The sequence below is a fragment of the Heloderma suspectum genome, chromosome 3, assembly GCF_057233095.1.
Source record: "Heloderma suspectum isolate Gila_16-S chromosome 3, 16-S_ref, whole genome shotgun sequence".
NCBI lineage: Eukaryota > Metazoa > Chordata > Lepidosauria > Squamata > Helodermatidae > Heloderma > Heloderma suspectum.
This window is the reverse complement of record NC_139460.1, coordinates 317755597-317771275: the sequence shown is the minus strand read 5'-3', so window position 1 is coordinate 317771275 and position 15679 is coordinate 317755597. Positions and strand designations below refer to the sequence as shown.

The window sequence follows — 15679 nt, the reverse complement described above, 5'->3', positions numbered from 1 at the left end:
GAGCACATCTGCCTCCATGGACTGAATCAGAAAAATCACGGATGCACCACATGTAGGCGCAGCCACGGCACAAAAACAGGGATCCGAGGCAAGGATCCTCAGTCATGATTTTAACAAGAAAGAAACCCCCAAACACCATCATATCACAGAGCACATCTGCTTCCATGGACTGAACCAGAAAAATCACGGATCTGCCAGTCATGGGCATTGCTACAGCACAAAAACATGGATTGAAATTTTATATAGGATCCACATGGAACCATGGTCAAATCACAGATCACACGGATGCCCATGTATTGAATGAAATTACTGATCCTGTACTTGACCGTTCCACTACAGTACAGAAGCATAGATTTAAGGCACATATCCTCAGAACTGAACCTTAAAAATCATGGATCCTGTAATCACTTTTTTAAAAGCCTAGTTTTTTTAGGAATGAGTGAGCATGCTCGTGCATGCTGCCTGATCTCCTGCTGTTAGTGAGAGCGGCTAAATAATCCAGGAATGTTTCATCCTTGGGTTGTTTGTCGTGATGTGCAAATAAGGAAGTCTGGCTTGTCTCTTCCAGAACAAGCCTGAGAAATAACCCCAAACCAAACCGTGGCTTATTTCTCTGGGTTGATCATGAATAAACAAACCAGGGTTCCTGGTTCCATGTCACAACAAACTAGCAGAACATCCCTGGGTTGTTTCAGTGCTCCCACTCACAGCAGAGGTGATCAAGCAGTGTTCACCAGTTTGCTGTCATACTCACAGCCCAGGATTGTTGTGATATGTTTTCCAGGCCCCTTTGTCCAAATCCATAATCAAATCAGCTCTCATCCTTCTATACTTGCTGGCCTCTAAAAAGCATGTATCCATTGGAGCAAGGTGTTCCTGTGGAGCAACAACAACAGGTATATGAGGAATGGATCCTCATTAATCATCTGAATAGTTTTTACATGGAACACCTAAAATGAAGTGTTAAGTCACACTTTTATTGTTGTTCAGTCGTTTAGTCGTGTCCGACTCTTCGTGACCCCACAGACCATAGCACGCCAGGCCTTCCTGTCCTCCGCTCTCTCCCGGAGCGTGCTCAAGTTCATGTTCATTGCATCGGTGATGGTATCTAGCCATCTCGTCCTCTGCTGTCCCCTTCTCCTTTTGCCTTCAATCTTTCCCAGCATCAGGGTCTTTTCCAGTGAGTGGGGAATAAATTACTTCCTTCTATCTAGCACTTGGGTGCTTCTCTTTTCAATTCGAGTTGGAAAGGAAGGCCTGGTCCCCTTTGCCTTTAAACAGCATTTGTTGTTCAGTCGTTAAGTCGTGTCCGACTCATCGTGACCCCATGGACCATAGCACGCCAGGCCTTCCTGTCCTCCGCTCTCTCCCGGAGTGTGCTCAAGTTCATATTCATATTGCTATCTAGCCATCTCATCCTCTGCCATCCCCTTCTCCTTTTGTCTTCCATCTTTCCCAGCATCAGGGTCTTTTCCAGGGAGTTTTCTCTTCGCATGCATCATAAAAATCAGCATGGATCCAGCATGCTGTACCACACCATGCTGTGCAAGCCTTGCTCATGTAATCATAATGATATAAAAAACTATCTCTGAGGCACGAGATCTAATGGATCTCCATGGTTTTGGGAGGCATGCCCACTGTCTATACAGCTCACATCCACCTGCAGGTAATCCAGTACAAGTAGGGATGTACAGATTTTGTTAGATCCTTTCCGTCTGTGTTTGTCAGGGGTCTTTAATTCCGTTGTCCACTCACTGACAGAATTGGATTACTTTCTATGAGAATTATCTTCCACTTGTGCAAATGCACATGAGTGCTAATGCACAAGAGCGCTAATGTGCATTACATTATTGCAAGTATGCATTCGCGCTAATGAGCAGTGATGCAAATCTCCCCCCAAAGTAAGAGAATGGTCTGGAAGTCCACAGAATCCGTACAGAAGTCAAGAATATGTTAAGAACTGCATCATGAGATTCAAAGAAGTGCAAATTCTGGGGGAAAGCTACGTTCTGATGACATTGGTCTGAGAGGTGCAGGTCAGTTTATATTCATGTTGGAATTAGCAAAGATTGAATTCCTCAGGTATCTCTAATTTTAAGATGATGTAAGCATGTTGTCTAGCAGGCATCATCTAAGAAGAGGCTTTCTTCCTGTGTGTGAGAGAACGAGGGGAATGCCTCTTCTAAAATGGTGCTTGCCATCTACAATTTTTATAACTACTGGAATTAAAATCATTTTAAATAATGTGAGGCATGATAACAATGTTTTCTAATCTAAACGATTAATCAATTAAATGTTGCAGATGAACAGAACAATCCTAAGTGGGGTCGAGGTAGGAGAGGAGTGAGGGTGGAGGCCAGGACATATGTGTAGCGGGGGAGCTTTGCCAAGCTTTTCAGTCTGGCAGATCCTTTTTACCCATTCAGCCCCATTGAAGAGGGGGGGAGGTGGAATTAGCTGCACCAGCTCCGAGCTGAGGGGCTTGATCCAGGCTCATCTCAGGGGAACAAAGAGCCTTGGATCCCTCCCCTGCTCTGCCTCTGGAACACCCCATTTCATCAGGAATACCGCCAGCAGTAGATTTATGCCCATGGAACTTTCTGCAGGATGTCACACACAAACACTCCCTGGAAGAGCTCCTGTTTGCTGGCAGAAGGGACCCCTGCTACATACTAACTGGGCAACCATTGTGTTACACCTCATGCTGTGTGTGTGCCTGTGAATACTGCTAATGTGGCTTCTAACTAAAGTAGGTTGTGTGTTTGCATTTCTGCTAGGGAAGAAAGGACAAAATACTTCTAGCATGGTGTAAGAAATGTGTAGCGGTTTGTAATCTTGGTCTTATCACAGTTGCGAAATACCATTAAAAACAATAGTTAACAATCACAGAAACCTCTTTTTTGTTCTGATTGAAGTGACAGGCTTAAAAAAATCTTCTAGATGACACTGCCTTTTAAACAAAGTACTTAAACCTAAGCAGGCAAATGTTCCCACTGCCTTCCTCCTCACGCATTTCCATTCTTTGGTCTGCTCACCATACCCATGTCCATCTGATGAAATAGCCAACCCTCTAGGAAAGCTCTTACCACAATGATATTCACAAAAAAGAGCCTTGCATTACCTAAAGCCTAACAGATTTATCGCATAATAAACTTTCTTGGACTAGAGCCAGTGTGGTGTAGTGGTTAGAGTGACAGACTGGGACTCAGGAGGTCCGGGTTCTAATCCCCAATGAACTATGACACTCGCTGGGTGAGTTTAAGCCAGTCAGTGACTCTTAGCCTAACCTACCTCACAGGGTTGTTGTTAACAAAAAATTAAGTGGAGGAGGATTATGCAAGCCGCCTTGGGTTCTTTGCAAGAGGAATAAAGGTGGGATATAAATATAGTAGTAGTAATAACAACAACAAGTTCATCTTCAGTTGGCAGTTATCTGTCTGATACAGACACACATACAGTTGTTGTTGTTGTTCAGTCGTGTCCGACTCTTCGTGACCCCATGGACCATAACACACCAGGCCTTCCTGTCCTCCGCTCTCTCCCGGAGTGTGCTCAAGTTCATATTCATTGCATCGGTGATGCTATCTAGCCATCTCATCCTCTGCTGTCCCCTTCTCCTTTTGCCTTCAGTCTTTCCCAGCATCAGGGTCTTTTCCAGAGAGTTTTCTCTTCGCATTAGGTGGCCAAAATATTTCAGCTTCAGCTTCAGGATCTGTCCTTCCAGTGAGCACTCAGGTTTGATTTCCTTTAGGATGGACTGATTTGACCTCCTTGCAGTCCAGGGGACTCGTAAGAGTCTTCTCCAGCACCACAGTTCGAAAGCATCAATTCTTCGGCGCCCAGCCTTCCTTATAGTCCAGCTCTCACAGCCATACGTTACTACTGGGAAAACCATAGCTTTGATTAGACGGACCTTTGTCGGCAAAGGACCTTTGCTTCTTACTATGCTGTCTAGGTTTGCCATAGCTTTCCTCCCAAGGAGCAAGCGTCTTTTAATTTCATGGCTACACTCACCGTCTGCGGTGATCTTGGAGTCCAAGAAAGTAAAATCTGTCACTGCTTCCATTTCTTCCCATTCTATATGCCAGGAAGTGATTGGGCCAGATGCCAGAGTCAGGTATAAAGAAAAGAAATGTTAACAGTAGGGCCACAAAGGCCATGAAATGTGAAAGGTACGGCCTGTGACATTTCTAAGTAAAGCCTAAGTGTGTTTAAGATAAGAACAGTGATCAATAGCACAATTAGTTGACCTCACTGTTTACGTTTTTCATCTATCCACCTACCAACTGAAGATAGCAGTTAGGGCATAATCACATGCATGTTTAGACAGAAAAAAAAGCTCTACAATTCCCAGCATTCCCCAGCTAGCCATGCTGGCTGGGGAATGCTGGGAGTTGTAGGATCTTTTTCTGTCTAAACATGCATGTGATTACACTCTGAACGCATCTGATGAATGGGTTCACAACCATGAAAATCAATCTGTTACTTGTTTAGATGCTACAAGATTCTTTAGCAGAAAAGCCTTATTCCATCTGTGAAGGAACAAAAGTGTCTTATAATGTTGCATATAGTTTGGATGTTAAAGGTTTTTTTTTTCTGTGTAGGCTGGTCAGGGTAAAATCAATAGGTCAAAAGTTAGGGCAGTTGCCAGTACTTCTACAGAGTAAGACAGGTGACAAGGAGGTTTTACTTCAAGTCAAGAGCCTTGCTAAGCTCTTTGGAGCAGAAATGTCCGCTCGGAGAGAAATTTCTGCAAGATACTGAGGCATTTGCAGAAATGTTTCCAAGGAGGTCAGCAGAAAAAATTTAGGTCATTGGTGAGCCCTCTATTAGGTTCAAGAGCACAGGCTAGATTTCATATGTAAAATGTTCAGGCAAAAAGGCTGTTTTTTAGTAGAATGTAGAGAAGGGGTGGACAACTTGTGGCCTCCAATCATCCCTAGCCAGAATAGCCAATGGTGAGGGATGATGGGTGTTGTAGGCCAAAACACCAGACAGGCCGCTTAACAAGATCAGCCTCGGATGGCCTTCTCTCTGTCCCATCAGCCAGGACAGCTAGACTGGTGGGGACGAGGGAGAGGGCCTTCTCTGTGGTGGCCCCCACTCTGTGGAACTCCCTCCCTAGGGAACTCCGTCATGCCCCCTCTTTAATGAGCTTCCGTCGTGCATTAAAAACGTGGTTGTTCAGGCAGGCATTTGGGGTGGGTTAGGGTATTTTTTTTAAAAAAAAATTATGGTAAAATTTTATTGTTTTAAATTGTTTATGGTGGGTTGTACATCGCCCAGAGTGGCTGGGTGACCAGTCAGATGGGCGATTAATAAATTTAATAAATAAATTAATAAATAAAAACACCTGACGGGTCACAAGTTGCCCACCCCTGATGTAGAGGAAGGCTGAAATAGAGAAGAAGGTTGGATGGAAAAAATGAACCAGAAAGAGAAAGAAAATCAGAGCTATTTGGACGAACCTGAATGCTTGGAAAAGTTAGACACTGACAGTTAGATATTGCTGGAAAAACTTGGAAAATGGGTCACAGTCTACTTAGGTTTAGCTGGATACATTTATGCTGGTACAGCTCCCCACTGCAGATGTTCACACTGTGGCTTTCTTCACACAAAGCTTTTATCCTGCAATTGAGATTTCTCCTTCACGGAAGTTTGCAGGCTCTTTACATGACGCCATGATCCTCCAGGGCGTCTCCTGCACTAAATGCCCTTTGTTCCATTTTTAAATAGACTGCAGATAAAGAGCTATCCAATTACCCCGTTGTGTTCCGCTTGAGTTCCCTCCATGAAAACAGGAAAAGGGGCAAGAAGAGGAGCGACATCAACAAAAGATAATGGAAGACTCAGATACGGGGAGGGGGGAAAGGAAGCGCGTGAAAAAGCCAGTCACTGTGATCCTGCATTTAAAACGGAAACAGAAAGCCTCATTTTAAATGCAGGATTTTTAGGCTGGTGTAGAGATGTCCTGTGTCTGCGGATGCCTGGGGCAGTGCTGGTTCCAGGTTTCTGAGGGCCCTTGGGCAAGGCACCCTCCCTGGGCCCACTCACTCAGTGCGTCAGCCAGAGCAAGGCACAAGTGAACAAACAAGTTGCAAAGGTGAAGAGGAGGAGGAGCTCCAGGAGCTCTCATCAGTGGGCCCTTGCTGGGGTGTGGCCTCTTGGCGAGTGCCCAACCATGCCTACCCTTGATGCTGGCCCAGGCTTGGAGACAGTGGTAGTGCAAAATGTCCCACCACCTGAGGCAGGAGGACATGATGCACTGCCGTTCCCCATGCTACTGTCGCCATTGTCCCCCTGCCCCATTAGTGCTGGCACCACACTCCCCAGAACAAGAGATGGAGCGGCAGCCTTGCCAGAGATCTGTCTGAATAGCGTGCTTTGCGAGGTCCTTCCTCCAAGCGAGGCATTGTGAGGTGGCCCCGGAGGCTGCCTGCCTAATCTTTCGCTCTGATGACCCCCAGAGAGAGAGGTCAGGGGGGAGGGCCCTCTGGAGAAGCCACCCACCCACGCACCTGCCTGATCTCTCACTGTGGGAGAGTCCTCAAAGCAAGAGATCGAGTGGGCGGGTGGCCTCTCCAGAGAGCCCACCCACCTAAGCTCGCTCTCTCTCTCTCTCTCTCTCTCTCTCTCTCTCTCTCTGAGCCCTCTCCCAAAGCAAAAGATCAGTGTAGCCCCTCCAGAGAGCCTGCCCACCTGATCTCTCACTCTGGTAGAGTCTTTAGAGCTAGAGATGGGGAGGGAACCTTGCTGGCTGTTGTCCTGCTGTTCCATTAGCAGCAGCAGGCGAGGGCGAGCTGGTGCGATGGTGGTGGGAGCGCCCACAGGGGCCTTCCCGATCGCAGGGGTGTAATCCACTGCCTCTCCTGATCCGCTGCCTGAGCAGGGGATTCACCCAGCCTCATAGGAGGGCAGCCCTGCTTGGAAGCAGAGCTGCTCAGCACATGCGACGTGGGAGGCTTACTTAGCATGGCCCTGGCCCTGCTTGTGTGTTAAGCAAGACCTTCTAATAACAGCTCAGAAGCTCCATACAGTCAGTAAAAACAAGACCTGGAGCTGACTGTGGCTCAGATCATGAGCTTCTTGTTGCAAAATTTCAGCTTAAATTGAAGAACGTAGGGAAAGCCACTAAACCATTCAGGTATGACCTAAATCATATCCCTTATGAATATACAGTGGAGGTGAGGAATAGATTTAAGGGATTAGACCTGATAGACAGAGTGTCTGAGGAACTATGGACGCAGGTCCGTAACATTGTTCAGGAGGCAGCAACGAAATCCATCCCAAAGAAAAAGACATGCAAGAAAGCCAAGTGGCTGTCTGAGGAGGCTTTACAAGTAGCTGAGGAAAGAAGGGAAGCAAAAAGCAAGGGAGAAAGGGGAAGATATATCCAACTGAATGCAGAGTTCCAGAGAATAGCAAGGAGAGACAAGAAGGCCTTCTTAAATGAACAATGCAAAGAAATCGAGGAAAACAACAGAATGGGAAAGACTAGAGATCTCTTCAAGAAAATCGGAGATCTCAAGGGAACGTTTTGTGCAAAGATGGGCATGATCAAGGACAAAGAAGGCAGGGACCTAACAGAAGCAGATGAGATTCAGAAGAGGTGGCAAGAATACACAGAAGAACTATACAGGAAAGATCTGAATGTCCCTGATAGCCATGATAGTGCGGTCACTGAACTTGAGCCGGACATCCTAGAGAGTGAAGTCAAGTGGGCCTTAGGAAGCATTAGTAACAACAAAGCTAGCGGAGATGACAGTATTCCAGCTGAGCTATTTAAAATCCTAAAAGATGGTGCTGTTAAAGTGCTGCATTCAATATGCCAACAAATTTGGAACACTCAACAATGGCCGCAAGACTGGAAAAGGTCACTTTACATTCCAATTCCAAAGAAGGGCAACGCCAAAGACTGTTCAAACTACCGCACAATTGCGCTCATTTCACATGCCAGCAAGGTGATGCTCAAAATCCTACAAACTAGGCTTCAGCAGTATGCGAACCGAGAACTACCGGAAGTACAAGCTGGGTTTCGAAGAGGCAGAGGAACTAGAGATCAAATCGCCAACATTCACTGCATCATGGAGAAAGCAAGAGAATTCCAGAAAAACGTCTCTTTCTGCTTCATTGACTACACTAAAGCCTTTGATTGTGTGGATCACAACAAACTGTGGCAAATTCTTAAAGTGATGGGAGTACCAGACCACCTTACCTGTCTCCTGAGAAACCTGTACGAGGGTCAAGAAGCAAGAGTCAGAATCAGACATGGAAAACCGAGTGCTTCAAAATTGGGAAAGGAGTACAACAAGGCTGCATATTGTCATCCTGCTTATTTAACTGATATGCAGAGTACATCATGAGAAATGCGGGGTTGGATGAATCAGAGGTCGGAATTAAGACTGCTGGGAGAATTATCAACAACCTCCGATATGCAGACGATACCACCCTAATGGCAGAAAGCGAAGAGGATCTCAAGAGCCCCTTGTTGAGGGTGAAAGAGGAGAGTGCAAAAGCTGGTTTGAAACTCAACATTAACAAAACTAAGATCATGGCATCTGGCCCTATCACTTCCTGGCATATAGAAGGGGAAGAAATGGAAGCAGTGACAGATTTTACTTTCTTGGGCTCCAAGATCACTGCAGACAGTGACTGTAGCCATGAAATTAAAAGACGCTTGCTCCTTGGGAGGAAAGCTATGGCAAACCTAGACAGCATAATAAGAAGCAGAGACATCACCTTGCTGACAAAGGTTTGTATAATCAAAACTATTGTTTTCCCAGTAGTAATGTATGGCTATGAGAGCTGGACTATAAGGAAGGCTGAGCGCCGAAGAATGGATGCTTTCGAACTGTGGTGCTGGAGAAGACTCTTACGAGTGCCCTGGACTGCAAGGAGGTCAAATCAGTCCATCCTAAAGGAAATCAACCTTGAGTGCTCATTGGAATGACAGATCCTGAAGCTGAAGCTGAAATATTTTGGCCACCTAATGCAAAGAGAAAACTCTCTGGAAAAGACCCTGATGCTGGGAAAGACTGAAGGCAAAAGGAGAAGGGGATGACAGAGGATGAGATAGCTAGATAGCATCACCGATGCAATGAATATGAACTTGAGCACACTCCGGGAGAGAGTGCAGGACAGGAAGGCCTGGCGTGCTATGGTCCATGGGGTCACGAAGAGTCGGACACGACTGAACAACAACAACAAGGCTCAGCCACCCTTCTAGAATTTGTCACAATGACATAATTAGTCTTTAGGGTGCCACAGCACTCACTTTCTCTCCCATTTTGAAATCTCAGCTATGTGACTTGCACCAGAGCCAGCACAATGCTACCAAACAAGCTTTGGATGTGGAAGAGTTAGGTTCTTCAAACAGCTGTGTTTACACATCAGGCTCAGTAGTCCTGGCCCTGGGCAATTAATTCTCACTAGGTTGCTAACTGACTAGATAGGGTTGGCCCTGCCCTGCAGCAGGGTGAAGGGACTGCTGCTGTGCTTTTAACAGCAGGCAGAGCTGCAGAAATTAGCAGCGAAGCTTTTTTCAGTAGGGAGATGAGCATTATCACCTGCTAACTCCTGCAGATCAAGCAGCTGCTAAAGGCATAGGGGCTGGGGCAGATTAAAAAAAGTTGGCTGCCCTAGCTCTTCTTCCCACCCTCTCCTTGTAGTACGGTCCCATGACAGCCCTGCCTGCTCCAACAGGATACTATGCAGCCTTACTTGAAAGTAAGTCTTGTTGGACTCAGTAGGGCTTATGTCTGAGTAAACATGTATAGGATTGCATTGCATCTGGGAGAAACCTCATGATTTCTTTGTCATGGAGTTTAGTACATGCTCACCCGTCCCTGTGATTTCTGAGGACAGGTGTCAATTAACCCTACTAATGTCAGCATTTGCTAATGCTACCAAATACAGCTGACCACAAAACCCATTCAAATCTTTTTAAAGTAATGTAATGTATTTACATTTGGGTGTTCACTTGAAATGTATTTCTGCTCACAAACTTCCTTAGAAGCGGATTTCCTTTTTCTGTGGGTTTTTGCTGCACAGCATGTTCTTGTATTTTAATTTTAAATGGCTGAAAGCAGAGTGAAGAAGGTGGTACTGAAATTTGTTTTCAGTGTGTGTTCTCTTTAACATCCCTTTTTTTTTGTCAGATAAATACAGACAACATCCTGAAACTTGAGATGCATTAGTACATGCAAATGTATGGTTGGCAACCTTGTTGTTGAAAGCTATTATCATCTTTTTGATGTGATTGAGAGGCCATTTTTTAATAATATTCAAGGGCTTTTATTTTTCTCTAGAATACCGAGATGTCCAATGCTCTATTTTTCAATGCAAAAGAAGGAAAACACCCAACAGCAATTTCTGGAGGTTGGGCTAAAAACCCAAGTGTATGTATTACAGCAAGTGTGAGAATGCTTATTGTAGTGTGTGCGTGCGCGTGTGGATTGAGAATGAGCTTGCAAAATCTACTTGCTTGTTGACTTTTAGAAGGATTATTTGCTTTGATTTCTTTATAATAGCAGAGAAGGAGATATTATAAGAGTTCTGGAGAGGTTGCCTGCCAGAAAATAATAAACCACTGAATAATAAATGTATTTCTTCTGAGAATCAAGAAATATAGTTTAATTGAAGATGAGCATGCGAGCTCAAAATGGGTACGTTGGATAATTTACTTTTTTTTACAACAAATGTTCTCATATGTATTGCTCCCTTGGAGTTTTATCCTGGGTTGGGAGGCCCTCGTACACTACCATATTAACAGTATCACATTTAGAGTGCAATCCTATACATATCCACTCAGAAATAAGTTCGACTGAATTCAACAGGGATTACTTCCAGGTCAGCGGGCATAGGATCACAGCCTTAGATATCTTTTGGAGTTGCCAAAAACAGATGGATTTAAGATGTAAGACAGCTGCGCATTGGGAGAACCAATGGTTGTGCAACATTTTAAAAGCAGCCAAGATTCAGCAACTCACAAAATAGTTATGCCAAAGGACTAGACTCCAAGCATCTTCTTTTTTAATTATAGGGTCACCATTCTTACATTGTACACCCTACTACTCATTTTAAAATGTTTTTGTATATAGTATTTTGTATATAGTTGTAAATAAGGCTCTAATATTTAGTTAATTGGTTAGATTAATATTTTAAGTGATTAAAATGATGTCCCGCAATTAAATGGGGCAGATTTAAAAGCAAACATTTAAACAAAACACTGGCTGTTTTTAATTACAAATCAAAACACTGGGAAATCCAACAATGATTCCTGTCCATAATATGGAATTTGGCTGTTAGTCCTTGTTACTCACCCAACCATTTCCATAGCCTCATTCTAATAACAGCATTTTTTCAGTGCTTCTAAATACTCAGTCCTTAACAACCCTGTAAGATAGGTCAGTTGATTGCTCCAATATTGCCGGGTGAGACAGCAAAGGCAGAGTGTCTTGGCCAAAACCATTGAATGAATTCCTGGTAACTGCCAACTTCCTGATTCATTATGCAGTTACTCAGCCAATACACCACAACAGCTGATGTGTGATTCTTCTCTGAGAATCTTGTTAATTTCCACAGAATGGTATAGCTGTCAACATTCAACCCATTTATGCAAGAGAAACTGCAATGACTTCATTAACTGTACTCTGTTACAGTTAGCACCAAGAATATATGTTGTTGTCGCCTCCCAAACAAAACAAAATATTACAAAGAAAAGCAAGATACATCATATGGAGACTGCTGTTATTTCAGTTCCTTTTTTGAATCATTGATTGTCATGTTACTGTTTACCCGGAAAACAAGACTATGAATTACAAAATTTATGGCTGGACTAATGCTTAAGAGCAGTATGAAATCCAAGGATCATGTGATAGTATGACTAACAGCCTAGAAGCTTATGATCTGAATTGGCTACTCTTTAAAATCACACCCTCCCAAAATCTCAGTTGTACGTCCAAGAAGCTTTTTGTGCTCTGTGTAACTTTAATGTACATTTAAAACATTGGATAAAGGTGTGTTATTTGTTGGATGCTGATTGTAAGAGAAGAGTAGTGCTTTCACCAGTGTTGGCATTCAAAGTGTTATGAGATTGGGGGTTGGACTGGATGACCTCCCAGGATTCCTTCCAAATTGGTGATTCTTGATTCAGAGTTTGGACATGGAGGGTTAATGGCACAATATCCAACCCCATAATCAAATTAATATGAAAGGTGGGGCGAGAGGGACAATTGCAAAGCAAGACAATGATTGGTCTGGGCAGATATTTATTTCTTTATTGTATTTATACTTATACCCGGCTTTTCAGCCAGAACTAGCTCCTAAAGTGGCTAATAATTAAAGTCCAAACAAAAAACACAATGTAATTAGAGAAGGGAGGGCAGTCTCTTCTGACCCTGGCAGTTGGTGATACAGTCCAGATTCCAGGCTCTTCTGTCCAGAGGGCAGTGTGGGGAGGGCAATGATACGAACAGGTATCATCAGAAACATACACCAGTACACTGGTAGTACTTCCTTTAGGCCAGGTTAGCAAAACTTTCTTCCTCTCATAACTCCCTACGCAAGGATAGGAGAAACCCTTGATTACACTACTATAATGTGCAGAGATCACGCAGTTGTTAGTTTTACAGGGCCTGAAGCCAATGACATCTGTTTCAGCTGCCAATTGCAGCTTCCAGTGTTCAGTCACACAGGGCCAGTTCATGCTGCACCCGGAGGTGTACACTCTGTAACTGGGATGGGCAGAAGGTACACTGGGATCTACTGGTACATATCTGGGTGATTGGCAGTAGAACTGCAAGGATTTCTGACTCCTAATATTTTTTAAAATAGCAACAACAAAATGACTTTCCCACCTAAATTGGGCTGCCAAAATGAAGAAAGCTTCGGATAACAAGACATGGATTTTTGTGCAAAAGGACTGAGCTCAGCTCAGTTCTGGACGTGAAAACACATTCCTAGGCTCAGAATGTGCTGAGAGGCACCCTGTACTTTAATGTTAAGTGTACACTTGTTGCATCTGGTTGGTGGATCATGGGGTTCTAGGGGAAAAAAAGTAGATCCAATAAGCTTCAACATCTGCCCCTCCTTGCAATAAAGCGAGATTATGCTTTGCATCAGTGGTTGGCATTGTCATGTATCTGCAAGCGAGCCCGCCTCTGTCGACAATATTCCTCTTCTGCTGCAGTCGCTGCCACCGACCAGAATTCCACATTAAGGATTGGCCTGAGCGGGACAGGGCCCAATCCCCACTCTGGAATAGTGGTGGGTCATAGTGGTAATGGTAAGGAGGAATAGTCTCAGATTGCTTGTTTCTTGACCCAGGGAGGTTTGCTGGGGGCAGGGGGGATAGAATCATAGATTCATAGGGTTGGAAGGGGCCTACAAGACCATCAAGTCCAACCCCCTGCCCAATGCAGGAAGCCCGATTCCCAGGCGGTCCCCCATCCAAGTACTAACCAGGGCTGACCCTGTTTAGCTTCTGAGATCAGATGAAATCGGGCACATCCAGCCCTTAAAAACTTGATATATGCAGTACTCAGGGTAAGTAGATGTTTCAGTCAGTTTTGTCTTGCCGCAGTGGTCATTTCCCTGTGGTAATTTCCTGTGAACTAGCTGTGATGCAATGAGGACGATCCTTTATTGTGTCTGTGGAATGTGTTCTGACTTTACAAAAATAGCCTTTTGTGAGGCTATCAAACAAAACTGCTTATTTGTGGGACTCACACAGAGAGATTAGGGTTGTAACGGGAGACCCTTGCACTGCACCAGAGAGTCATGGAATATTTGTTTGCATGCAGACAGAAGGATCTAGTCCATTGATACTCTAATTAAGCATACAGATCTACTTTAGACAATTGTGCACATATCAATAGCATACTCAATGTGCATGAGAGCAATGTGCATGAGAGCAATGATGCATACAAAGGCTGTAGTCCTATGCACACCTGAGAGTAAGCCACACTGAACGTAGTAGGACTTGCTTCTGCATAAAGATGCATAGCACTGGGCTGAAAAAGTGTAATTGTTTCAGATTATCCATGCAGGCCCAAAGTAGATGATCATGTAACTCAGAGGAGAATTGGACCTCTGCTCTGTTTATGTTGTGTGCTCAAATACTCCAGTACCAATGGTATATTAATCAACGTTGTGTGATGCCCCTGCTGGAAGAATCCTCCTCTGAGGAGGCGCTAGAGCTCCCAGAGACAGACAGTGCCAAGGAGTCACCCATGTCAGGAGATCACTGCTAGTCCATCCCTGCCGGAGGAGGGGAGTTCCCACCTCTGAGGCTGGACAACCACTTCACCCCCTGAGAATGTCACCACCTCGAGAGGCAGACCAATAGGGCTCCTCTGAGAAGGAGTGCTGGATTACAAAGGAGGATTCCTTGGGAGCAAGGCCCTCCTCCTGAGTCAGACTTTTGCTAGAGGGCTTATAATGCACTGTAGCGGACCCTGGGGGAGGCTCAGAAAGCTCTGGCAATATAAGCTTTCACTTTTAGCTAAGCTGGTGCTGGAACAACATCATTCATCAGCTCCTCTGCCTTGCTTCATGGACCTTCCCTCGTGATTGACCTTCTTTGTTACTGGTCCTTGGACTTCTGTTTGACTCTGCTTCTGGACTGTGTCTGGTAACTTACTGCTTAACTGTGCTGTGACCTTTGCCTGTATCTGGACCACTCCTCCCTTTGCCTGATCCCATACTGGACTGGAACTTTTGTGCATGACCATTTGCTCATTTTGTTGCCTTGCCTTTTAGATTGCCCTATAATTTGATCTAATGTTGAGTCTGATTCAACTGCAGCAGCACACATTGGTTATCAGGAAACAGGAATTAAGTATATCCTTAGTATACTTCTCAGTCTCAGCTATTCCTGCATCTTTTGACTGAAGGGCAGAAGCTTTTAAACAAGGTTAAGGCCAAGGCCTCAAAATGACAGGCACAATGAGCAAGAGCAAATGGACACCTACTACCGCTAATAATAATAATAATACTTAACATTTGTATAGTGCTTTGAAGTGCTTTATATACACGATCTAGTTGTAATTAGGATGGCAATGTGCCCTATTTTACAGAGAACAGTCCTCTATTTGGAGGCATACTCTGTTTGAAGGGCTGTGTCGGGTCCAAATTTAGTTTAAAGATAATGAACCATAAGAAGGGAGAACAGGGGCCTGGTGGTTGCTCATAACAGCACCTGGACAGGAGCAGACTGAACAGGCACGCAGGTCTTCCCTGCTAGGGTGAGACGTATTGCATTTCTATTTAAACTATTGTAATTATTTCAGTGTTTTCATCTGTACATAGCAAATACACATTTTATGCAGATCTGTGGCCTCTCTTTTGGGGGAGGGGGGGGGAATGCAAAACTGGCCAACCTAGTTGTGATCCTTATAACAACCCTGTAAGGTAAGTCAGTATTAATATTCCCCATAGTGAGGCTGAAAGAGTGTTTCTTGCTTAAGGCCACCTAGTGAATTCAGGGCAGAGAGGAAGATTCACAACTGAGGACTCCCCAATTCATAGCTGAGATCCAAAAATATTATACGAAAGAGCAATCCATCAAGAAAAGCAGTAAACAAAATTGAGTGGGAAGAGCTACAGACAGACAGCCACACTGGTGCCTGTGCTAAGGTTAATCTTTTGGTTATGAAGCCATGATTTTTGAAAATGGAGC

The 15679-nt window shown here is 44.4% G+C and overlaps 1 protein-coding gene across 1 annotated transcript in view; it reads left to right on the top strand.

Moving 5' to 3' along the window:
- MCF2L2 (MCF.2 cell line derived transforming sequence-like 2) overlaps window positions 1-15679 on the top strand; it is a 344940-nt gene that overhangs the window by 187517 nt on the left and 141744 nt on the right. The window lies entirely within an intron of this gene.